At 42.6% G+C, this 25521-nt stretch overlaps 1 long non-coding RNA gene across 1 annotated transcript; it reads left to right on the top strand.

Annotated features, from left to right (window-relative positions):
• Positions 1-3663: 3663 nt before the first annotated feature.
• On the top strand, positions 3664-13923 carry LOC134485762 (uncharacterized). The gene is made up of 2 exons (XR_010064012.1): positions 3664-3829; positions 13812-13923. It is a non-coding gene; the product is annotated as an uncharacterized LOC134485762 (long non-coding RNA).
• Positions 13924-25521: the final 11598 nt, after the last annotated feature.

Below are 25521 nucleotides of genomic sequence, written 5' to 3'. Positions count from 1 at the left end.
GCTTGCCTCTCGCCATCAGATTATCTCTAGTGTTACTTTGTTCTGCTATTTCTGACAGTGGCTAGACTGTCCTATAAGCCTGTGTGTCAGGAGTGCTGTATACCTGTTTTCCTCTCTTTCAGTCAGTTATGGGGACAGAGTGTTCTGCTTTCGGGCGTGTAGTTTTTCCTCTCTACAGGTCTTCAGCTGTTCCTGTGGGCCTGTGTCTTGAGTTCACCAGGCAGCTTTCTTGCAGCAGAAAATTTGGTCTTACCTGTGGTCCCGAGGCTCAGGTTTGCTCGTGGGGTGCTGTCCAGGGGCTCTCTGCAGCGGCAGCAACCAGGAAGACCTGTGCCGCCCCTACCGGGAGCTTCAGTGCACCAGGGTTCCAGATGGTCTTTGGCTTTTTCCTCTGGCGTCCGAGATGTGTGTGCAGGGAGCAGTCTCTTCTGGTTTCCCAGGCCTGTCTGCCTCTCTGAAGGTTTAGCTCTCCCTCCCACGGGATTTGGGTGCAGAGAACTGTTTATCCGGTCTGTTTCCTTCAGGGTCCGGCGGTGTCTCCGGCAGGGGTCCTGCCGCTCCTGGGCCCTCCCCCACGGGAGCCCAGAGGCCTTATACAGTTTCCTCTTGGGCCAGGGATGTGGGCAGGGGTGAGCAGTGTTGGTGGTCTCTTCCGCTCTGCAGCCTCAGGAGTGCCCACCTGACCAGGCGGTTGGGTCTCTCTCTCTCACCGGGTCTGGGAGCAGAGAGCTTGCCATATTTTTAAGACGAGAGATTGCCTCATTGACTTTGTACATTGCTCTCCTCTTATTTGTCCCCAAGGATCTGTTCTTTGGTTTCTTGTCTCTGGATTTTTTTTTTTTTTGCGAAATCTTCCATTCAATCTTTTAATCTCAGGAGCTTACCAAAGTTTAGCCAGTTAAAGGTTTGGGGTCGTTTAATTAAATTCATAAAAACAAGTGCTTTGGACAGAACTTACTTGTCAATAGGATGGCCCACTTTCTTGGCTCATGGAAGCTCTCTAATGACTCTCGCCCTCGGCCACATAACTGTAAGAGACTATAGAGCCAAAACATCCTGACCCAGTAAGAGGTTTGGTCTTAACTCAACATTTGCCTCAGAAGACAGAAGTGGGGTCAAAAAGTAAACAATAAATTCTGCTCTGCGATGTTCTTGTGCCTTTGACACATTGACTTGTGAGTGCAGTGCAACCACATACACCTACACATGTCATAGCTAGATCTGGAGATTCATTGACAAAGAACTTGCCTTCCTCCACATTATCAATGGCTGCGGCCTGCATATTGAGGAGTTACGATAATCAAAACGGAACTAATGAATAAATCATCTTTTGGAGCCCATGCTACAGGACCATCTAATTCAGGCACAAAAGCTAACGTTTTTAAACCATTATCATTTTTTCCTTTGGGTTCAGCCAGTTACTCAGAGTGCAGTAGCAGGAGTGATGGCCCTGGTAGTTTCCAAGAGCAACATTCATCCATCTTTTGCTGCTCCTATTTCGACATTATCTTTACTCCTGTCCCAAATGGCTAGAGTAGCGTTACTACTCAAATCCCTGTACAGTCCAGCATGGGAGACTCTGGGTTTCGTTGAAACTAATACATACTAAACCTGACACTCTGTGCCCTTCAGCTTGCTCTGAGAGCAGGAATGCAGAGTACAAAGCAGAGGGAGGAAGGGGATGGGAAGAGAAGATCCAGAGAATGGGAGAGCCTTGTTATTCCGCCAAGCACTATTTATCATTTATTCACTTGGACCATGAACTGAACTATTCTCCTACAGAACAATGGTAAACAAAGCACATTACTAGTTTTCAAAGAGTTAAAAGTCCAGTGGGGGTGGGGAGGGCAGTTAAGCGTGAACATAGTAGCCCTACTGATTTCACTGCTTGGATAATCATACCTTGTAAGTGGTTGTTAGGCCTCAGGCTGTGCTAGTGTTGACTGTAACTGATAATGGGTGAGTAACCCAGAGCCTGAGCTATGAGCTTGATCATTAGCTCTGCACTGTTGAACACTATGATCATTCTTCCATGCCAATAGGCTTGCTACCACCATCTGAGTGCATACCAAATGGACTCCTTAGGCAATAGGAGCAAGCCAATGAAATCCAACATATGGTCAGTTAGAAACAGTGGATTGCCACCACTGGCTTTCTTTGTTATGCAAAGATGGCAAATCATATTCACAGATAGAGAAGACCGGTGCCTCCGTTGAAAGACTGAATGAAAGATCCACAAACCTTCCTTTTCCTAGAAATAGTCCCCTCAAATCAGCCACAAAATTCTGTATGCCTTTGTGAGTAAGGGACTCACCAGATTTGTTATCCTGTCCCTGGAAACACACACACACACACACACACACACACACACACACACACACACACACGCGCGCGCGCGCGCGCAGATCTTGTCTACTTCCAGGAATCACCTTATTAATCTATTTCCTTCTCCTTGCTGACCCCTGGTTATGTCCCGACTCAGGCTCAAGTCTGTCTTTGTTCAAATACCTGTAAATCCAAGCCCAGAAAGTAGAATGCTTAATCTTTTATGGAAAAAAAACAGACCCGTGTTTATCTCAAGAGGCCTACAGCAAGGAGCCCTGCTTTTGTTAACTGTGACAAAGAAAGTTTTCCCATATCACCACTTTGGGAGGTGTCCTGAGAAAGCAGTAACTCCTCCACCCCTCAACTCTGACATTAAGCTCTCTAAAATGTTAGCGGTAGGCTGGATATCCCGGCTAAGACTCTCGACAAACTAACCCATGCCATTCTTCTCTCAGAGGCAGCCACATTAAATGACATCCACACATCAGTAACGAGGAGACATCTGCATACACACTGCTTCTAAACATAAAGCACTGGAGGACTTCAGAGCTGTCAATCACTGGAGTTGTCCTGGCCCTGTGTTTATTCAGAAGTAATTTTCAAGGCTGCAGGAAGTGCTGTTACTCACTGATGAGCAAGTCTGAACACTGAAAATGAAGAATGATTGATACCCCTTTAGGTAAGCCGAGAAAGTCTGCATCTGCTAGAGGCAGACACCACTCACCCCTCAGGATGCTGATAAGGCTCTGACTCTGACGTGGTGTGTGAGTGGTGAGCACTGTGCAAAATCTCCCTGAAAAACAAAAATCTACGACGTTGACGAAGAGTCCTTTGGACACAAATCCTGCAGCCCCACACAGCCAACTAACAGTCCTGATCTCCTGACTTGATCCACAACCAAACCTCCTATAAGGATTGCTTTTACCTCTCTGATGAAACAAATTGTAAAAGCAAAGACTAATTGGCTGCAAAAATTCTCTTTGATTTACTAATTGGTAGGTAATTTTGACGTTTTTCTAATCTGAATGTATAATTCAGTGTATTTTCCATCGTGTCATGTTTCAGTATTAATAAGTGAAATAAGGGTTGGAAATATTAAACATTCGAAGCATTGAAACCACAAGATTTGGAGACTTGTGTCATAGAGTCAAAAGCTCTACAGAATTCCCTATCGTATCCTGCCCTGAACCCTGCCTGACGGATTCAAAATGCCATTCTAGGACAAATGTGTGCTGTCTGGAAAGGGTAGAACATCCTTTTAGGCCATTAGTCTGTGGCTTAGCTTGTCCACAAGCTAAGGCAAGGCACTATTGTTGCTCTCCTCAAACTCTAGGGGAAGGCAGCCGTCCAGCCTTCCATGCAGCAGCAGAAGTCCATGCCCATTCAGTGATGTGCAGTGTAGCATGTTCTATGCAAGACACAATGGAGGTGTCGAGGACACATTGGTGGGTGAAATCAAATCCTCTCTCTGTCCAGAGCCACATTTCAACAAGTGCCATGAAGGGTAAGTGTCTGGTGGTATGAAAGAGAGTGATAGGCACGTAAAGATGCTATGAATGGCTTTCTGCAAGCATCATGTTCAGGCTGAACCATGAAGATAAAACATAGAGAGACCAGGCAATGGACAAAGGGGGCAGACAGCAACCCAGGCAGACAGACTAGCATATGCTAAATCTATGGCAGATTGAGAGGAGGGAAGCATACCACAACCCACGTGTAGGCAATGAGAATGATTCCAATTCATAAATGCGTTCTTCGTGTTAAAGGATTCTGCCTCTACCTTGATTATCCATTAGGATTTATTGCAAGTCAGGTCTGCTCTCTCTTCCTCTGAGTTCTCAATCCTGTACTTACCCACTGGCAATCTTTGGACTCCTTTCTCGGGCTTTCTCCTCAGGACCTCAGACTTTTCCATCATTTTCAACAGCGATGAGAATAAGGCAGATAATCTGCTGGAATATTGACTTGGGGCTTGTGACTATGATTGTGCTGTAGAAAGCTTGACAGACGGAGGAGACTTTCATCTCTCCCTACATGGGAAGAGCAGACAGCCTTAAACAACTAAAATCTCCTTTCTACCTGCCTGCCATGAGTAACTTCCACCTGTACGAGAAGCCCCCTGGAGGCCTGCCGGTGTGCAAAATGTTGTCCCATCAACAGAGAGAACTTGACATAGAGCCTGAGAGCTGTCTTTCTGACAGATGATTAGCATGTCTTTTGTCATTTTTTTTCTACTCTGCATTCTACAAAAGTCTATAAATATCAGTCAAATCTGGATTTCTAGGACTAAGATGTATCTCGGTTGGCAGAAACTGACCTAGCATGTATGAGGCCCTAAATTTGACCCCCTAGTACAGTAGTTCGAAACCTTTAATACAGTTCCTCATGTTGTGGTGACCCCTAACCATAAAGCTATTTTTGTTGCTGTTTCGTAACTATAATTTTGCTACTCTTGTGAATCATAATGTAAATTTTTTAGAGAGATAGGTCTGCCAAAGGGGTTTTGACCAACAGGTTGAGAACCATTGCCCTAGTACTATGTACATGGTCTTGAGACACATGCCTATAATCCAAAGAGTACAGAGTACTGATGCAGCGTTAAAAGCCATCCTCAGTATGTGGGAAGCCCAATCAACTTGTCCTGACCTGTAATTCATCTCACATCTCTTTCACTCGTGGATTTCTTTTTTTTTTTTTTTTTTTTTTTTTTTTTATTTATTTTTTTTTTATTAACTTGAGTATTTCTTATATACATTTCGAGTGTTATTCCCTTTCCCGGTTTCCGGGCAAACATCCCCCTCCCCCCTCCCCTTCCTTATGGGTGTTCCCCTCCCAACCCTCCCCCCATTGCCGCCCTCCCCCCATAGACTAGTTCACTGGGGGTTCAGTCTTAGCAGGACCCAGGGCTTCCCCTTCCACTGGTGCTCTTACTAGGATATTCATTGCTACCTATGGGGTCAGAGTCCAGGGTCAGTCCATGTATAGTCTTTAGGTAGTGGCTTAGTCCCTGGAAGCTCTGGTTGCTTGGCATTGTTGTACTTTTGGGGTCTCGAGTCCCTTCAAGCTCTTCCAGTTCTTTCTCTGATTCCTTCAATAGGGGACCTATTCTCAGTTCAGTGGTTTGCTGCTGGCATTCGCCTCTGTATTTGCTGTATTTTGGCTGTGTCTCTCAGGAGCGATCTACATCCGGCTCCTGTCGGTCTGCACTTCTTTGCTTCATCCATCTTGTCTAATTGGGTGGCTGTATATGTATGGGCCACATGTGGGGCAGGCTCTGAATGGGTGTTCCTTCAGTCTCTGTTTTAATCTTTGCCTCTCCCTTCCCTGCCAAGGGTATTCTTTTTCCTCATTTAAAGAAGGAGTGAAGCATTCACATTTTGATCATCCGTCTTGAGTTTCGTTTGTTCTAGGGATCTAGGGTAATTCAAGCATTTGGGCTAATAGCCACTTATCAATGAGTGCATACCATGTATGTCTTTCTGTGATTGGGTTAGCTCACTCAGGATGATATTTTCCAGTTCCAACCATTTGCCTACGAATTTCATAAACTCGTTGTTTTTGATAGCTGAGTAATATTCCATTGTGTAGATGTACCACATTTTCTGTATCCATTCCTCTGTTGAAGGGCATCTGGGTTCTTTCCATTTTCTGGCTATTATAAATAAGGCTGCGATGAACATAGTGGAGCACGTGTCTCTTTTATATGTTGAGGCATCTTTTGGGTATATGCCCAAGAGAGGTATAGCTGGATCCTCAGGCAGTTCAATGTCCAATTTTCTGAGGAACCTCCAGACTGATTTCCAGAATGGTTTTACCAGTCTGCAATCCCACCAACAATGGAGGAGTGTTCCTCTTTCTCCACATCCTCGCCAGCATCTGCTGTCACCTGAGTTTTTGATCTTAGCCAATCGCACTGGTGTGAGGTGAAATCTCAGGGTTGTTTTGATTTGCATTTCCCTTATGACTAAAGATGTTGAACATTTCTTTAGGTGTTTCTCAGCCATTCGGCATTCCTCAGCTGTGAATTCTTTGTTTAGCTCTGAACCCCATTTTTTAATAGGGTTATTTGTTTCCCTGCGGTCTAACTTCTTGAGTTCTTTGTATATTTTGGATATAAGGCCTCTATCTGTTGTAGGATTGGTAAAGATCTTTTCCCAATCTGTTGGTTGCCGTTTTGTCCTAACCACAGTGTCCTTTGCCTTACAGAAGCTTTGCAGTTTTATGAGATCCCATTTGTCGATTCTTGATCTTAGAGCATAAGCCATTGGTGTTTTGTTCAGGAAATTTTTTCCAGTGCCCATGTGTTCCAGATGCTTCCCTAGTTTTTCTTCTATTAGTTTGAGTGTGTCTGGTTTGATGTGGAGGTCCTTGATCCACTTGGACTTAAGCTTTGTACAGGGTGATAAGCATGGATCGATCTGCATTCTTCTACATGTTGCCCTCCAGTTGAACCAGCACCATTTGCTGAAAATGCTATCTTTTTTCCATTTGATGGTTTTGGCTCCTTTGTCAAAAATCAAGTGACCATAGGTGTGTGGGTTCATTTCTGGGTCTTCAATTCTATTCCATTGGTCTATCTGTCTGTCTCTGTACCAATACCATGCAGTTTTTATCACTATTGCTCTGTAATACTGCTTGAGTTCAGGGATAGTGATTCCCCCTGAAGTCCTTTTATTGTTGAGGATAGCTTTAGCTATCCTGGGTTTTTTGTTATTCCAGATGAATTTGCAAATTGTTCTGTCTAACTCTTTGAAGAATTGGATTGGTATTTTGATGGGGATTGCATTGAATCTGTAGATTGCTTTTGGTAAAATGGCCATTTTTACTATATTAATCCTGCCAATCCATGAGCATGGGAGATCTTTCCATCTTCTGAGGTCTTCTTCAATTTCTTTCCTCAGTGTCTTGAAGTTCTTATTGTACAGATCTTTTACTTGCTTGGTTAAAGTCACACCGAGGTACTTTATATTATTTGGGTCTATTATGAAGGGTGTCGTTTCCCTAATTTCTTTCTCGGCTTGTTTCTCTTTTGTATAGAGGAAGGCAACTGATTTATTTGAGTTAATTTTATACCCAGCCACTTTGCTGAAGTTGTTTATCAGCTTTAGTAGTTCTCTGGTGGAACTTTTGGGATCACTTAAATATACTATCATGTCATCTGCAAATAGTGATATTTTGACTTCTTCTTTTCCGATCTGTATCCCTTTGATCTCCTTTTGTTGTCTGATTGCTCTGGCTAGAACTTCAAGAACTATATTGAATAAGTAGGGAGAGAGTGGGCAGCCTTGTCTAGTCCCTGATTTTAGTGGGATTGCTTCAAGTTTCTCTCCATTTAGTTTAATGTTAGCAACTGGTTTGCTGTATATGGCTTTTACTATGTTTAGGTATGGGCCTTGAATTCCTATTCTTTCCAGGACTTTTATCATGAAGGGGTGTTGAATTTTGTCAAATGCTTTCTCAGCATCTAATGAAATGATCATGTGGTTCTGTTCTTTCAGTTTGTTTATATAATGGATCACGTTGATGGTTTTCCGTATATTAAACCATCCCTGCATGCCTGGGATGAAGCCTACTTGATCATGATGGATGATTGTTTTGATGTGCTCTTGAATTCGGTTTGCCAGAATTTTATTGAGTATTTTTGCGTCGATATTCATAAGGGAAATTGGTCTGAAGTTCTCTTTCTTTGTTGTGTCTTTGTGTGGTTTAGGTATAAGAGTAATTGTGGCTTCGTAGAAGGAATTTGGTAGGGCTCCATCTGTTTCAATTTTGTGGAATAGTTTGGATAATATTGGTATGAGGTCTTCTATGAAGGTTTGATAGAATTCTGCACTAAACCCGTCTGGACCTGGGCTCTTTTTGGTTGGGAGACCTTTAATGACTGCTTCTATTTCCTTAGGAGTTATGGGGTTGTTTAACTGGTTTATCTGTTCCTGATTTAACTTCGATACCTGGTATCTGTCTAGGAAATTGTCCATTTCCTGAAGATTTTCAAATTTTGTTGAATATAGGTTTTTATAGTAAGATCTGATGATTTTTTGAATTTCCTCCGAATCTGTAGTTATGTCTCCCTTTTCATTTCTGATTTTGTTAATTTGGACACACTCTCTGTGTCCTCTCGTTAGTCTGGCTAAGGGTTTATCTATCTTGTTGATTTTCTCAAAGAACCAACTTTTGGTTCTGTTGATTCTTTCTATGGTCCTTTTTGTTTCTACTTGGTTGATTTCAGCTCTGAGTTTGATTATTTCCTGCCTTCTACTCCTCCTGGGTGTATTTGCTTCTTTTTGTTCTAGAGCTTTTAGGTGTGCTGTCAAGCTGCTGACATATGCTCTTTCCTGTTTCTTTCTGCAGGCACTCAGCGCTATGAGTTTTCCTCTTAGCACAGCTTTCATTGTGTCCCATAAGTTTGAGTATGTTGTATCTTCATTTTCATTAAATTCTAAAAAGTTTTTAATTTCTTTCTTTATTTCTTCCTTGACCAGGTTATCATTGAGTAGAGCATTGTTCAATTTCCACGTATATGTGGGCATTCTTCCCTTATTGTTATTGAAGACCAGTTTTAGGCCGTGGTGGTCCGATAGCACGCATGGGATTATTTCTATCTTTCTGTACCTGTTGAGGCCCGTTTTTTGACCAATTATATGGTCAATTTTGGAGAAAGTACCATGAGGAGCTGAGAAGAAGGTATATCCTTTTGCTTTAGGATAGAATGTTCTATAAATATCCGTTAAGTCCATTTGGCTCATGACTTCTCTTAGTCTGTCTACATCACTGTTTAATTTCTGTTTCCATGATCTGTCCATTGATGAGAGTGGGGTGTTGAAATCTCCCACTATTATTGTGTGAGGTGCAATGTGTGTTTTGAGCTTTAGTAAGGTTTCTTTTACGTATGTAGGTGCCCTTGTATTTGGGGCATAGATATTTAGGATTGAGAGTTCATCTTGGTTGATTTTTCCTTTGATGAATATGAAGTGTCCTTCCTTATCTTTTTTGATGACTTTTAGTTGGAAATTGATTTTATTTGATATTAGAATGGCTACTCCAGCTTGCTTCTTCTGACCATTTGCTTGGAAAGTTGTTTTCCAGCCTTTCACTCTGAGGTAGTGTCTGTCTTTGTCTCTGAGGTGTGTTTCCTGTAGGCAGCAGAATGCAGGGTCCTCGTTGCGTATCCAGTTTGTTAATCTATGTCTTTTTATTGGGGAGTTGAGGCCATTGATATTGAGAGATATTAAGGAATAGTGATTATTGCTTCCCGTTATATTCATATTTGGATGTGAGGTTATGTTTGTGTGCTTTCATTCTCTTTGTTTTGTTGCCAAGACGATTAGTTTCTTGCTTCTTCTAGGGTATAGCTTGCCTCCTTATGTTGGGCTTTACCATTTATTATCCTTTGTAGTGCTGGATTTGTAGAAAGATATTGTGTAAATTTGGTTTTGTCATGGAATATCTTGGTTTCTCCATCAATGTTAATTGAGAGTTTTGCTGGATACAGTAACCTGGGCTGGCATTTGTGTTCTCTTAGGGTCTGTATAACATCAGTCCAGGATCTTCTGGCCTTCATAGTTTCTGGCGAGAAGTCTGGTGTGATTCTGATAGGTCTCCCTTTATATGTTACTTGACCTTTTTCCCTTACTGCTTTTAATATTCTTTCTTTATTTTGTGCGTTTGGTGTTTTGACAATTATGTGACGGGAGGTGTTTCTTTTCTGGTCCAATCTATTTGGAGTTCTGTAGGCTTCTTGTATGTCTATGGGTATCTCTTTTTTTAGGTTAGGGAAGTTTTCTTCTATGATTTTGTTGAAGATATTTACTGGTCCTTTGAGCTGGGAGTCTTCACTCTCTTCTATACCTATTATCCTTAGGTTTGATCTTCTCATTGAGTCCTGGATTTCCTGTATGTTTTGGACCAGTAGCTTTTTCCGCTTTACATTATCTTTGACAGTTGAGTCAATGATTTCTATGGAATCTTCTGCTCCTGAGATTCTCTCTTCCATCTCTTGTATTCTGTTGGTGAAGCTTGTATCTACAGCTCCTTGTCTCTTCTTTTGGTTTTCTATATCCAGGGTTGTTTCCATGTGTTCTTTCTTGATTGCTTCTATTTCCATTTTTAATTCCTTCAACTGTTTGATTGTGTTTTCCTGGAATTCTTTCAGGGATTTTTGCGATTCCTCTCTGTAGGCTTTTACTTGTTTATTAATGTTTTCCTGAGCTTCCCTAAGTGTGTTCATGTCTTTCTTGAAGTCCTCCAGCATCATGATCAAATATGATTTTGAAACTAGATCTTGCTTTTCTGGTGTGTTTGGATATTCCATGTTTGTTTTGGTGGGAGAATTGGGCTCCGATGATGGCATGTAGTCTTGGTTTCTGTTGCTTGGGTTCCTGCGCTTGCCTCTCGCCATCAGATTATCTCTAGTGTTACTTTGTTCTGCTGTTTCTGACAGTGGCTAGACTGTCCTATAAGCCTGTGTGTCAGGAGTGCTGTAGACCTGTTTTCCTCTCTTTCAGTCAGTTATGGGGACAGAGTGTTCTGCTTTCGGGCGTGTGGTTTTTCCTCTCTACAGGTCTTCAGCTGTTCCTGTGGGCCTGTGTCTTGAGTTCACCAGGCAGCTTTCTTGCAGCAGAAAAGTTGGTCTTACCTGTGGTCCCGAGGCTCAAGTTCGCTCGTGGGGTGCTGCCCACGGGCTCTCTGCAGCGGCAGCAACCAGGAAGACCTGTGCCGCCCCGTCCGGGAGCTTCAGTGCACCAGGGTTCCAGATGGTCTTTGGCTTTTTCCTCTGGCGTCCGAGATGTGTGTGCAGGGAGCAGTCTCTTCTGGTTTCCCAGGCTTGTCCGCCTCTCTGAAGGTTTAGCTCTCCCTCCCACAGGATTTGGGTGCAGAGAACTGTTTATCCGGTCTGTTTCCTTCAGGGTCCGGCGGGGTCCTGCCGCTCCTGGGTCCTCCCCCACGGGAGCCCAGAGGCCTTATACAGTTTCCTCTTGGGCCAGGGATGTGGGCAGGGGTGAGCAGTGTTGGTGGTCTCTTCCGCTCTGCAGCCTCAGGAGTGCCCACCTGACCAGGCGGTTGGATTTCTCTCTCACCGGGTCTGGGAGCAGAGAGCTGCTGCGGGCCGGGATCCCACTCGTGGATTTCTTATATCCAGTTCTCCATTTCAACCTCATTTTCTTCCTTTCTTCCTTCCTTCCTTCCTTCCTTCCTTCCTTCCTTCCTTCCTCCCTCCCTCCCTCCCTTCTTTCTTTCTTTCTTTCTTTCTTTCTTTCTTTCTTTCTTTCTTAGGATTTATTGATTTAATTTATGTATGCGAGGTACACTTTCACTCGCTTCATGCACACCAGAAAAGGTTACTGGATCCCATTACAGATGGTTGCGAGCCACCATGTGCTTGTTGGGAATCGAACTCAGGACCTCTGGAAGAACAGTCAGTGCTCTTAACCGCTGAGCTGTGTCTCTAGCCCCTCAACCTCATTTCCATCAGCATTTTCCTGTCCTATAGAACTTGCTGCCTATACTGTGCATATGGCTAATCCTTCCGACCTCTTGTGTGCTTAACAATTGCAGGACAATGTATCGCCTCTCCTTGACTATATGGTAGAATGCTTGATTGGTGAGGTAAACTCTTGCAGTCCCTGAACTGCATCCAAATGCCACAGCAAAGATAAATCTGTGGCAAGCACTGAAAACTTTAAATGGCCAGGATAATAAATAAATAAATAAATAAATAAATAAATAAATAAATAACTAGCTTTTGGAACATGTTTATATATAGTACCATCCCAGGTACTGTGAAGGTATGTAAAAGGCATATCAGCCTGCCTCGCTCCTTGTCATCTGTCCTGGCTCAGTTTCTACAGACTGCTTTTCTATCCCTGGTTCCTGATAAGTACACCTTCACCTCCCCCTGCGTGCAGCTAAAGCACTCAGCACAGCTTAGAACACTCCATTTTATCTAAGAGCCTGCCCTTAGGCTTCTCCTCCATGTTGAAAGCTCCTGAAAGATATGAACCATGGTGATTTGTGGTCACTTGAGCCCAATGCCCAGTGTCCCACTGTAGTCCTTGCAGAAAATATTTATTGAATAAATAATCAAAAAATTTACTGACTTGAACACACAAATGGTCTAATTCTTAAAACAGAAAGAGCTGCAACTCACCCACATTTATTAGAGGGTTTCTTTACTCATTTGCTCTGAGGTTACATATTGTACTTTGAACATTCTTCAGGGATGATAAGAGCTTCTTACAATGGTAAGCAGGAAGCGGTAAGTCTGAAAACAGTCTTTATGAACACAGCAGGTCAATATATACATTTGTGGCTGTGCCATAGATAATAGCAGATCACAGAACCTAGCCAGATAGTCTCCCTGGGCTCTCACACCTTAGGTGTGATGGCTAATATTGTGAGCTTGTCAAGATTAAGAATCGCCTGAGGGGGGAAAAGGTTCTGGGTGTATCTATGAGAGATTTTCCAGATTAAGTTAGCCTCTGGGCACATCCATGAGGGATTATCTAGATTGGGTTAATTCGGGTGAAAAGGCCCACCCTAACATCCAGACCAAAAGGAGGGAACTGGGCATTCATAGTCTTCTGCTAAGTCTCTGGGATTATTTAGGTTGGGGTAGGGAGGACCTGTGCAGACTCTGCAAACACTGAATCAGTGATTACACTGACCTCATTGATGTACATGGGCTGTGGGACTCTTGACTCTCTACATTGGAATTTTAATATCTAGCATATTGAGGAGAGAGCCAAGGATTTTGTGAGCTGTCCTGTTTATTTCTGAGCTAGACTGCACTAACTAGCACATTCTGGAGGCACGCATACTGAACACAATTTAAGATTCTTAAAGTCGTTTACATTCCTGGAACCCTGCTTGTCTTTAACCACTTGTGATCAGACACTTTCTCTTCATGCCTGGACCACAGATGCCAATCACACTGAAAGCTACTTAGCACTTTTTAGGTGTCTGTCAAGAGTGGATATCCTTTGAAGATTAGCAGTTCCCACCCTGAGGTTGCAGGCATAGTTTGAGATTAGCAATTCGCCCAGGCTTTCCTCTGCTGAATGAGTATTTAAGAAGCATCTACTATATGCCAGGTACTATACTAGACAATGGGAACTTAAGAATGTGAAAAAAAAAACTCTCGTATTTTTTGTATGTTTTTCCACTCCAAAAGAGAATGAATGCAGGTATTTAGTTTCTCTCCTTTACCAGCATTTCCATAGTTACAAAGTTCCTCTGTGTATGTGACTATGAGACAAGTTCCTGTGGCAAATTAAAATATTATGATAATATCTGAATTCCTCTTGCTTGCTTCTCAGATCACTCGTTTGCACCATTTTTCCTGTTATTTTACAATTAGCAATAAGTTTTTGCTTTTGTTTTATCTACCTGAAAAATGATAAAATCATGATTGGTGTGATATTGTGTCACCAGAAGCAATGTGCTACCAGTCTTCCTGAGTTCACAGAATTTTCTTTCTTCCTTTCCAGACTCATTTTGAAGATCTCCGCTATAACTAATACACCACCAAGGGTTTGGGTGACTAAATGTGGTTTCTGTGTAAACCTCTTGTGTATGAACTATAAAAATGAAAAAGCAATATTTCCAACTGACCCTATTGAATCCCACTCCTGGAACTATTACGCATTTCAACATCAAGTGGAAGTTATGTATTTCATGACAAAAGGAAAAGGGACACAGAAATGTTCTCAAAATGACATTGATATATGACAAAATCAGGATTCGTGAAGTCTGTAAGCCATAAATAAAACACCCAAGAGTTCACCTGTCCCTTATATGTGGCCTGGCACCAAACCAAAGGCAGATGAGGAGGGCCTCATCTCAAGGGCATAGCAGGATGTTACCATTGTGACGGCACCGCCCGCATTGATGTACCATGGGCTGTGGGATTCTTAATTCACTACACTGGAATTTTAATATCTAGCATATTAAGGAGAGAGTGGTGTGTGTGTGTGTGTGTGTGTGTGTGTATGTGTTGTGTGTAAGTATGTGTATGTATGTATGTATGTATGTATGTGTATATGTGTGTGTTGTTTTAACTACAACACATATCATGTTCTCATCAACATGTCTTGACTGGGAATGATGGACAGAAGCAAGCCTTTATTATAAATCCGGGTATACCCAAATGATCATAGTTACTGGTCATTCATTTCCCTGTGAAAGAATTATCAAAATGTTATTCTAGTACCTGAATATTTAAAGTTGTCTTTTTAACATTCTGTTCCTGGAAGCCTTCAAAATGTTGCAAATATGACTGTTTCCCTATGAGCCCAACAGAGTATCAGGTAGCTGAATGGTGCTGGTGTGAAGATTCTCTAGTCTTGACACGCCCTCTTCAACTTGGCAGGCTCTATCCAACATCACCGTTGTGTAAAACTGAGAATGGGGTATGAATGAGGTTTTCTTTGGTAGATGAGGATGAATTCTGCAGCCTTTTAAGTACAAACCAGTGATTGAACAAAAAGAAAGCTGTGGTAAGAACATGATTTTAATCTATTTCCATTTGAGAAGCGTATTGGATTTCAATGATGGGTGGCTCTGGATACAAAGTTTGTTTGTTGTTTGTTTGGCCTTTATTTTTGTGAGTTAGTGTTATGAAGATGATTCCGTTAGTAGGTCAGGGCACGAAGTGATAGTGCAGAGTAAATATTAAGGAAATGCAAAGCTACTTGTCAAAACAACTTAATGTTGTTCTGTAGTTTTCTCCATGAAGGTCTGGGGATGCTGGACGTCACTGTCAAATGCTGTTTCCTCACACTGGAAGCTGAACCCACACTGAAGCAACACATATACCAATCCTGAAAGGAAGTCAAAATATAGAGTGTTTATGTAAGATAAATATGTGCTCATATCCAGAAGGCAGCTTGAAATGCAACAAGACTAAGAGATCACACCATTAACCATTTGAATTCTATTTTTCATTTATTATTTTAGTTGATAAGACAGTATGTATGGATCTTGTACAACCAAATGCTTTGACATACATGTGCAGTGCAGATGAAGTAAATCCAGCTAATTAACTCAGACATCAGCTCGCATGGCTTTGGTTCTTGTGAAAAGAACATATCCTCTCCCTGCTTTGCATTTTTCCAAGAATTATTATTAACTGTATTATTAAGTATAGTTACTGCATTGTATATTATCTGAATTCTCTCCTGGGTTTTCCCATCCTCCCAGTGTCCCCTATGAGCTATGGCTATGGGGAAATTTAGATGTGTAATTCCCATTAACAATGGGACAGAAACGGTAACGGTGTAACTAATCCCCCACTTTGTATGGTGTCTTCTGCTCACACCACACTGAACATACTGAGCCTCATGAGTCTGACAGGAAGTGAAGGTTTGAAAACCATAATCCAGCAAGTCCAGCAATTGTTTCAGGGAAGCAGACACAGAGTCTAGCCTTGGCTGCTATGCCTGTTGTCTGGTCTGGAGCCATTATCTCTTTGTACACACGGGATACTAACAGTGACATCTAATTGGCATTCCGGAACTGGTGAACTCTCAATATGGTCAACACAAAGCAGAGAAATACGTCTTGATGTGGTTTATTAGGTCAATTATTTAATAAATTAAAATACCTGGGGAAGGAAAAAAAATCAGGCTGGCTTTTTCTCCAATCTGTTCCTTTTTGGGGAATGACTGGATGGCAGTGCAAATTCTCAGAGAGTGGAGGCAGTCCTACATTAAAAGCTCTGTAATCAAAACAGAGAGCATAAAAAACACTTGAGCATTGGCTAATGGACAGTTTATCATCCAAACAGATGCATTCATTAAGGGAAAAATTACCTTCAAATATCAGTAAAATAAATTAGGTCTGCTCTGATTTCTTATTTCTGCAGCAAGGGTGTTTGGGACTACAGAAACAAGAATATAAAAGATGTTCCCGTGCGGAGGAGGGGCAGTTTGGGCATTTAAGTTTATTGGGCGAAGCTGTTTGAACTGCCCAAAGATGGTAAATCAAGCAAATGTGGAATATTCCAGCTGATAATGTCTTTCTGGGCCAATTACTTCTCTTCTATATTTCAAATGCGAAGACCGTTTTGTTACTTCGTGGCTGTTGCTATTATTAATGCTGCGGAGAGTGCTAATAAGAAATGATTTTCCGCTTTGCCTTAGCAGTGTAGACTCCAATCACTCACTGCGCTATCCCCTCTGTGGCGGGGAGACATTCCTCACCGAAACAGAGCTGGAGGATTGGCCTCCTGCACTTGTGAGCTCACAGTCAGAAGGCAGAGGGAATGGCTCTGTGCAGATGGTGGCCCGGGATGAGAGCGCTCCCATTTTGCCACATTATTCTGAAATTAACACCAAGAAGCAGGACTCTAGATGCCCCAAGGCTGCAATCCAACCACTAAATGCTATAAAGAACTTTCATAAATAAATAGGCTAAACAGTAGCTCACTGTGCGCTGGCCCTCAGGCACATAGAAAGCTTTTCCTTGCCCTGTGAGATTTCGGAGATTTTCTCGACTTCCTGGTGCTGTGGCGTCCACCAGTCTTATGGGTATGGATGTGGTGGCTGTTTTCAAAACTTGCAACTGTTACAGGCCCTCACGGGAATCCTGTCTATAGCTATTGTGACGGCTATTCCCAGTTGTCAACTTGACTCTATCCGGAATGAACCACAATCCAGAAATGGTGGGCACACCTGTGACCCAGATACTGAGGCTGGAAGGCACAGGCTTTTGATCCAGATCTTGATGCATAGTGGCCATGAAAAGCTTAGGCCCAGTCCTAAATCCCAGGAGATAGAAGCAAGCAGATCAAGGTCTGAGTTCAAGGTCAGCCTGGGGCAGAGCAAGTTCCAAAAAAAAGGACAGCTTAGATCGAGACATGGCGGTACACATCTTTAATCTGGGCCATACCTTCTGCTGGAGGTCTACATAAAGACCATGGAAGAAAGACAACGTCTCCTGTGCCTGCTTGCACTTACTTGCCTGCACATCGGTTGGAATCTCCTTCTCTAGGATTCCAGCTTGTGAAGAAGACCAGCTCGCGGGACTGAGCAACTATTAGATTCTTGGACTTCCTATTCACAACTGCTCACTGGTGGGTTAGTTGAACTACAAACTGTAAGTCACTACAATAAATTCCCTTAATTCATAAGAGACAGTCCATAAGTTCTGTGGTTCTCGAGAACCCTAAGACAGCTATCATTGCCACAGAGAAGATAAGGAAACTGAGGTTCAGTAACAGCTACTGAAGTCGTTTATGTACAGATAATGCCCTGTGGCCCTGACCATTAGAAACATCTTCTAAATGCTGGCGGTAGGCTAAAAGGTAGTTGGATCCTTTTATTTTGCATAGGATGAAATGAAGGCAACAATATAAAATGAGGACTACCAATTTAAGATGGATCGAGCAAGTTACCATTTGGATAACTCGACTGTGGTCTCCATGTATGTAGCCACACATCTCTATGCAAGGAAGGAAACATTAGAAGTGTCAAGGGCAAAGACTCTGTGGGTGTGACTGGAGTTGCCATCTTTGGGAAGCTAGTTAACCTTTCTGAATTGTATTTATTTGGGAAATACAAACAATACGAACAACTTGGCAGTAGGCAGACTTTATTGAGCACTTACTATGTAGGAAACGCTTTCCTAAGTCTTCACCAATACCTCAACTCACTTATTCCCTCGAGTTAACTGTATTATTAATTGGTAATGGTAAAATTGGGTTATAGGGAGGTTGTATAATTTGCCCGGGAAGAAGCAGCAGGAAATGCCACAGTAGATGTTGCAACACATATATTCAGACCCTAGAGTCTATGTACAGTCCTTTACTTCCCTGCCTCACTTAGGGGATCAGAGAATATATATCACACACACACACACACACACACACACGTGGCACTGTAAAATATATGTTTGTAGGTCATCTGGTTTGTGGAAGCTACATGCTACACGATTTCCAATGTCAGTATATCACACAAAATGATAAGAGGTAGCTATATTGTTCAGTAGCAACTGACTTTTTGACATTAAGTATAAGCCACAAACATGGCATACTATTAAAGATAGGGCAAGGTGCCTAGAAGAAATCCTCCATCGCAATGTATATGTAAATGAGATAGAATAGCGTGGTCTTAGAGGAGGCAGAGGCTTAGCCATTTTGTTAGCCTAGAAAACAATACTTTGCATGTAGAAAATACTCCATCAAATGGATTCGAATTGTTGCTGTTAACTGGGGAAACGCAAGCTTAATCATTGCGCTCCTACTGCAGGCACCTCTTGATGACTTAGCCACTAATTGTAAGGACCCTGAGGATGCTGGGATATTGTTCTCTGGACCCCTGTATCTGAAGAATCAGTAATATATTGACCAGAGAGATGCAGATAGTGTAGACAGCATACTCTTAAGTGATATCTCTGGGGTGTATCCTACTGCGTAGAAAAGGTATACAGGAATGGGTGGTTTCTCCATCTACAGGTGTTGAAGAGCCACTCTTCAAGAAGGAAAACCTTAAGAAGTATCACCAAGGATTATTAGGAAGTATCCTGCAGCACAAAGAGGACTCTCTGTAACAGCCACACAGAATCAGTGCAGCTCAAGATATTTTAAACAGTAAGACGCTGCACTTGTAACCCAATCTACATTGCTAGAGCAGAACTATACTGATTGTAGAAGCAACTATGAAATTCAAGAATTAAGGCTAGAAAAGTAAACCATGTTTAGGTTTAGAAAAGCTTATTTGCTGCGTTTGTATTCCAACTGTACACATTAGGAAAACACTGGCTATTAGGAGATTAATATGGTAAGATTTATGTCTTGCTTTGACATTTATTCTCTGTGTGTGCATGTGTGTGCACGCACACTTGCGTGCTGGCACTCCTGTGAGAGTGCAGAGGCAGTGGAGGGAGTCATCCTATTTCCATGCTGAAAACATTTAACACTCCTCTCTTGCTGACACCAAACCCTTCATATGGAGGGCAGAGGACAACTTGTGGGAGTCAGCTCTCTCCTTCCACTAGACTTGGTGCCAAGTGCCTATACCCACTAAGCCATCTCGTAGACCAAAAATGCTTGTTTTATCAAAACAATTGACAAAAGGATCAGCCGAAGAAGCTATCAAAGAAAATAGAGACCTTCACCCAAGGCAGATAGAGGATGAAGAGAAATGGCAGGCCCATCCTCAGATGTGGGAAGAGGAGAAGTCAAGCTTCTCATGTGGTGACATGGTAGAAACTTTTCAGTTAAAGACCCCAGAAAGATGCTAAAAGTAAAGCTCACAACAACAATGGCTAGACCTGTGGTCACACAGACTGTATCTTTATAAACCAGAATCTGTACTTCTACTGCTTGAGAACAATTCATTCATTCATTCATTCATTCATTCATTCACTCATTCATTTATTTGCTTACTTACTTATTTTTCTATGTGCATTGGTGTTTGCCTGTGTGAATTTTTCTGTGAGGGTGTTAGAGTCCCTGGAACTGGAGTTACAAACAGTTATGAGTTGCCATGTGGGTGCTAGGAATTGAACCTATGTCCTCTGGAAGAGCAGCTTGGGCTCTAACCCTCTGAACCATTTCTCCAGTCCCAACAAAACCAGTCTTAATTTCTTTTAGCATAGAAACATATGAGCCCAAGCATCACCCTGATCTAGTCCTCTCCAAATCAGGTCTTTGTCTTCATAGCAAAGATCATTTCACATGTTCTGGTTTCTCCTGACCCACAGGATATCTTTGCTGAAGAGCCTGGGTAAGAAGGCTGATGAGAGATGTGTTCTGAATATGGCCTGTGTGTGTGTGTGTGTGTGTGTGTGTGTATGTGTGTGTGTGTGTGTGCGCGCGCGCGTGCGCGCGCGTACTTTTTTAGATTTTTCTTATTGATGAAGTTTAAAATTGAAATACAAACAAGTAAATACAAGATTTAGTAATATATACATAGAACCAGAAAGAAATTGTTTGCCCACAGAGAACATTGAAGAGCTTTGAGTATGGCAGGGCCTTGGTCAGACTTCCTGGGTTCCTTGCTTTGTGTCATCACGGTTTCTGATTTATCCCATAGTTCTGCCTTCAACAACCACATACATGCATACTGTTGGTTACCAAATTTTCATCAGCCAGTCTTTGTTTTCATGAGCTGAGGTGGGCATTTTGCAGCTGACTTTTCCACTAGAGTGTTGGCAGCCAAGCCCTTTGTCTCCTCTAACAGTTGTACATCCCCCAGAATCCCCCGCTCTCACGCACAGCACACCGTTAATGCAGAATACCCTTGTCTGGACATCCAGCCTTCTTTTCAGAGGAATCATTCAAACCACAGTATGCAAGGGTCAAATTACGCTTCAGAACATCAAAGCATTCACAAACACATAAGAACCTTTATCCTCCGCTTGACTGCATGTGTCTTCATGGACTGGCTTTGAATATTCTGCCACCACAGTCACTAAGGCTAAACCTAGTGTTGGCTTCATACTCTGACTGTTCTCCTTTTGGAGCATGTGGTCATGGCTTTCCAGGAAGGGGAGAAGAAGCTCTGAAAAATTTCAAGCTCAAACTTGCCTATAGCAATGGCTTCTGCCCTTTCCACTTAGAACCCACTTCCCTAAACTCTTGCAGTCTGTTGTCCTTCCAGAACACTGGGGAGGAACTGATTTCCTTCTGTGCCCAAAAAGAAATGGTCACTAGAACTCCCCAGTACTTGAGACAAACAGACAAAAATCAGAGTATTTAGAATATTCTGTGACCCTATCCTTTGGTAGAAAGCCTGTATAGGTGAACAATAGCAGCTCACAGGACAACATGAAAAGAATCTGTTTATTCCCTATTTCTCTGTCGTCCTTTTGAGGGGAAAAAAACCTAAACCTTCTGGAATAATTATAGTCCAAGCCCTTTGTTTGAACAGCACACTGCCAGCCTCTATTTGTTTTGTTTTAGGGAGGTTCATTCTTTAAAACAAGTAGGTAATTTCCACTGAGCAAGGCTTTTTGTTTCGGTTCCTTATAACTAAAGTCCATTTGTAAACTTGAAGGTTTTCTGCAGTGGGTGAGTGAACTCGCATTTTAGCAATAACTACATTACATAACATGGAGTGCTTTGATTTTTCCCATCTAAGTTGAAAAAGTTGTCACAAAACACCAGCAGATTCAAAACAGCTCTCGAAATGACTTTTGTTAAAGGCAGATTCCTGAACTATTCATCTGTGTTAAAATGCATTTTGCCTTGAATCATATGTCATGTTGCCAGCAAAGACTTGTTTCCATGCCAACTCGTTTGCAACACAGGGGGGAAAAAAATCAAAGCTCCTGACATCTGGAAGATGTCAGTCCTGATATCAGCCACTTACAATGAAAAACACGGGACCACGGGACCATGAGTGTCTGCCAAAGACACCCTATATATGGGGGTAAATTTTTACAATATCATTGCCTAACAATGCACAATACTTTATTTGAGGGAGGGATTGTTTTCCTGATCTAAACCCTCTTCCCAAAAAGGCATTCAGAAAGGAAGAATTAATATGCTTCTTACGCAGTGTTATTTCTAGAAAAACTAGCACATTTTTTCTGACATGAGCCTTTTAACAAGTCGTTTAATTTCCTGCACAGACATCAAAGGGAGACAAGAGCCTATCCTTCACTCCCTATACCTTCCCTTTCACCTGTGGCCCTGCAAAGCTCTGGCTGTAATTGAATATGCTATTGCTGAGAACAGCGAGACCCAGCATCTCACACAACAGAAGCCATGATCAGCCATTCCCAAACTATCCCCTTCCCATGTCTTTCTGGATTTTTTTCCCTTTTGGTATGTGTACATGTGTGAGAATGAACATGTGCCCTTGCGTATCTATTTATGGATCTTTAAATACAATTATTTTGTTTCTTTCTTAAGTCAAAATGAATTGCACGAGCTGGTTGGCTTCTTAGTATTAGCATCCTATGGGCAAAGAGCCTAAAGATACCGACTTTGCTCTGGATGCTGTCAGAACAGCTCGTGTCTAACACAGTAACAAGGACCCACTGAGTACTCTTGACTGATAGGAGAAGCACATGAGTATTTCACATCCTAACAGAACTAAGTGTTTACTAAGCCTTAACAACTTGTAAGCTTTTAGAAAGGTATGGGAACAGTAATCATCTGTGGTCCTTACCCTGCCCACTCTAGCAGGAGTTCTGCCTTCTCTTGGGGTCCTGCTATATCCCACTCTTCTTGTCTGTAGAGTACACATCAGCTATTTACACTCTTCTTCAAGGCACTGAAGGCAAACCGTCTTCTGCTATAGCATAACTGCTATAGCTCTACTCACCTTCAACCAAAGTAGGAACATTCACTTGCAAGGCCCATGACCACCACCAAGTATTATTGCCTCCTAACATCAAGCTTCTAATACGCCAAAACTGTACCGGTGTCTCCCCAAGGTAGGAAGGCCCTGTCACTGTCTCCTAGCGCTACTCAGAATATTTGATGGAATGAATTAAGGATTTTAAATTCAAAATCACTTTCTATGGGACTTACTCATGATTCTGTTGGGGTCTGAGCCAGTGCCAGTAAGATAAATCCCCAGTGACAGTCAACATACAATCTTTCCAGCCTGACCCTGACCTTCTGACAAATCTTAGATTGCCTTGCTGAGTCAACCCACTCCTTTGTGATTCATCTTCATTCTAAGCATATTCTTTTTCCAAGAAGTCCATTGACCTCTCTTGCAAAGAAATTATCTGACAGGCCTCCCCAGGCTACGGAGCAAGGACCAAAGGACAGCTGAGACGGTAGGCACCAATCATGTACAGTCATTAGGCATCTTCTGCTTTTCAAAATGACCAGGTCTTTGGAGGCCTTTTCAGAAAGGGCTTTTCCCAAGGTAGAACCCAGTTTGTTCCCCCAGGCCTCATCCCTCTAACTTCACCTGCAGTGTAAATGGATCGTATTCATGGTTCTCTGTACACCTTATCAACACAAATGTGTTCTCTTGCTGTACACTTAATACATATGGACATTTCTGATCTCTGCTTGATAGCTGAAGTCTAGCCAGGGCTCTGGCTTATTCTAGTTCCTTCATAATCTTAGATGCTTATTCTCTGTCTTAGATACTCATCCTTACTTTGGGCTTTGAGAGCTGAGTCTAGGTTTTTGGTTTTTGTTTGTTTCTGAATGATGGACCTAGTTCACTAGCCTGAGGAGTTCAACAACATGCTCTTGATTGTTATATTATTGTTGTGTGAGTGAGTGTATGTGTGATGCGTGTGGTCACATGTGTCGTGGTGTGCACGTGGAGATAAGAGGACAACTAGGTCCTCTCCTTACGCCTCTGTGTGGGTTCTGGGGCTCAGTTCTCCAGAAATGGGTAACAGGCATCTTTGTCCACTGATCTACTGTGCTGGCCCTATGCTGTTTGTTCTTAATGACATTGGTTCCACACTGAAACCAAGTCCTCAGCTTACACTTCTAGCTGCTATCTGCCTCCTCTTCTCAATTCCTTTCTCCTGCCTGTTGCCCTGTAGCCAGGCCTCTTTCTATATATAAGCCCTACAGATAGATACCTGCTCTGTGAACACTGACTTTCTTACCCACTCCTGCAATCAGATCACTCCATCTGTGAGTCTCTAGGACATCAGCACAGTTCTCCTTGACCAGCTGCAGCTAAGTGCAGGGCCCCGTGCCATACCCTGCCACACTACCTCATCTCCCTCCTCACAGAGCTCAGATTGCAGCTTCCAAAACTGAGTGTCTCTAGTGTCAGCCTTAGTATTCACCTTTTAGCCAATGAAAAGCTGACAAGCAAGCGTTTCACAGATTCCAGACTCCTGTCACAAACACCACTGGTTCATAGTCAACTGAAGGAGAGCCTTTATTCATTCATGCAAGATTTTGAACACATTTGTGCCAACCTTGGAATTTAGTAAATTTCATATCAGACTGTTAATTTCAACTTCTCTTGAGAGATCAGAGGCTCTTTAAAAAAAAAAAAACACTCCAGATTTTATTCCCCTCCTGGTCCACCCTCTGACTGTTCTACATCCCATACCTCACCCCCTCCCCCAGTCTCCATAATGATGTCCCCACCCCATCCATCCCACTTGACATCTAAACTTCCTGGGGCCTCCAGTCTTTTGACTAAACTTAGAACCAGGAGTCCTCTGCTGTATATGTGTTAGGGGGCCTCATCTCATCTGGCGTATGCTACAGGGTCTAGGTTAATTGAGACTGTTGGCCCTCTTAAAGGGTTGCCCTCTTTCTCAGCTTCCTCCAGCTTTTCCCTAATTCAACAGAGGGGTCAGCAGCTTCTGTTCATTGGTTTGATGTACATATCTACATCTGACTCAGCTGCTTGTTGGGTTTTTTGGGGCGGTCATGATAGGTCCTTTTTTGTGAGCATCCCATAGCTTCAGTAATGGTGTCAGGTCTTGGGGCCTCCCCTTGAGCTGTATCCCACTTTTGGCTTGTTGCTGGACCTTCTTTCCCTCAGACTCTTCTCCATTTCCATCCCTGAATTTCTTTCAGACTGGAAGAATTATGGGTCAGAGGTTTGACTGTGGTATAGCAACCCCATCCCTCACTTGATCCCCTGTCTTTCTGCTGGAGGTGAGTTTAATAAGTTCTCTCCCCCACTGTAGGCCATTTCATCATGGTAGGGTCCCTCTCCTTGAGTCTTGAGAGTCTCTCACTTCCTAGATCTATGGTACATTCTATAGGGTCCTCCCAACCTTCTTCTTCCCAAGGTCACCTGTTTCTATACTTTCTGCTAGCCCTTGGTGCTTCAGTTTTTTCTCTCACCCAATACCAAATCATTTTCCCCTCTCCCTCTCCCCTCTTCCCCTTTCCCTCTTCTGTCTCTCCTTCCCTCCCCCCTTGTGGTTGCTTTCTTCTCCCTCCCAAGTGGGACTGGGCTGTTGTCACCATGCACAAAGCTCAAGTGCAAGTGGATCAAGAACCCCAACGTAAAACCAGATACACTCAATCTAATACAAGAGAAAATGGGAAAGAGCTTTAAACTCATTGGCACAGGGAAAATTTTCCTAAGCAGAAGGCCAATGGCTCACACTCTAAGATCAAGAATTAATAAATGGGAATTCATGAAACTAGAAAGCTTCTGTAAGAGAAAGGACATAGTGGAAAGCTTCTGTAAGACAAAGAACATAGTCAATAAGACAAATCGGTATCCTACATATTGGGAAAAAATTTTCACTAATCCCACATCTGATAGAGGGCTAATATCCAAAATATATAAAGAA

This window comes from Rattus norvegicus, chromosome 2, assembly GCF_036323735.1.
Source record: "Rattus norvegicus strain BN/NHsdMcwi chromosome 2, GRCr8, whole genome shotgun sequence".
NCBI classification, from domain to species: domain Eukaryota; kingdom Metazoa; phylum Chordata; class Mammalia; order Rodentia; family Muridae; genus Rattus; species Rattus norvegicus.
The sequence above is the reverse complement of the archived record's forward strand: the minus strand, read 5'-3'. Positions and strand labels throughout refer to the sequence as shown.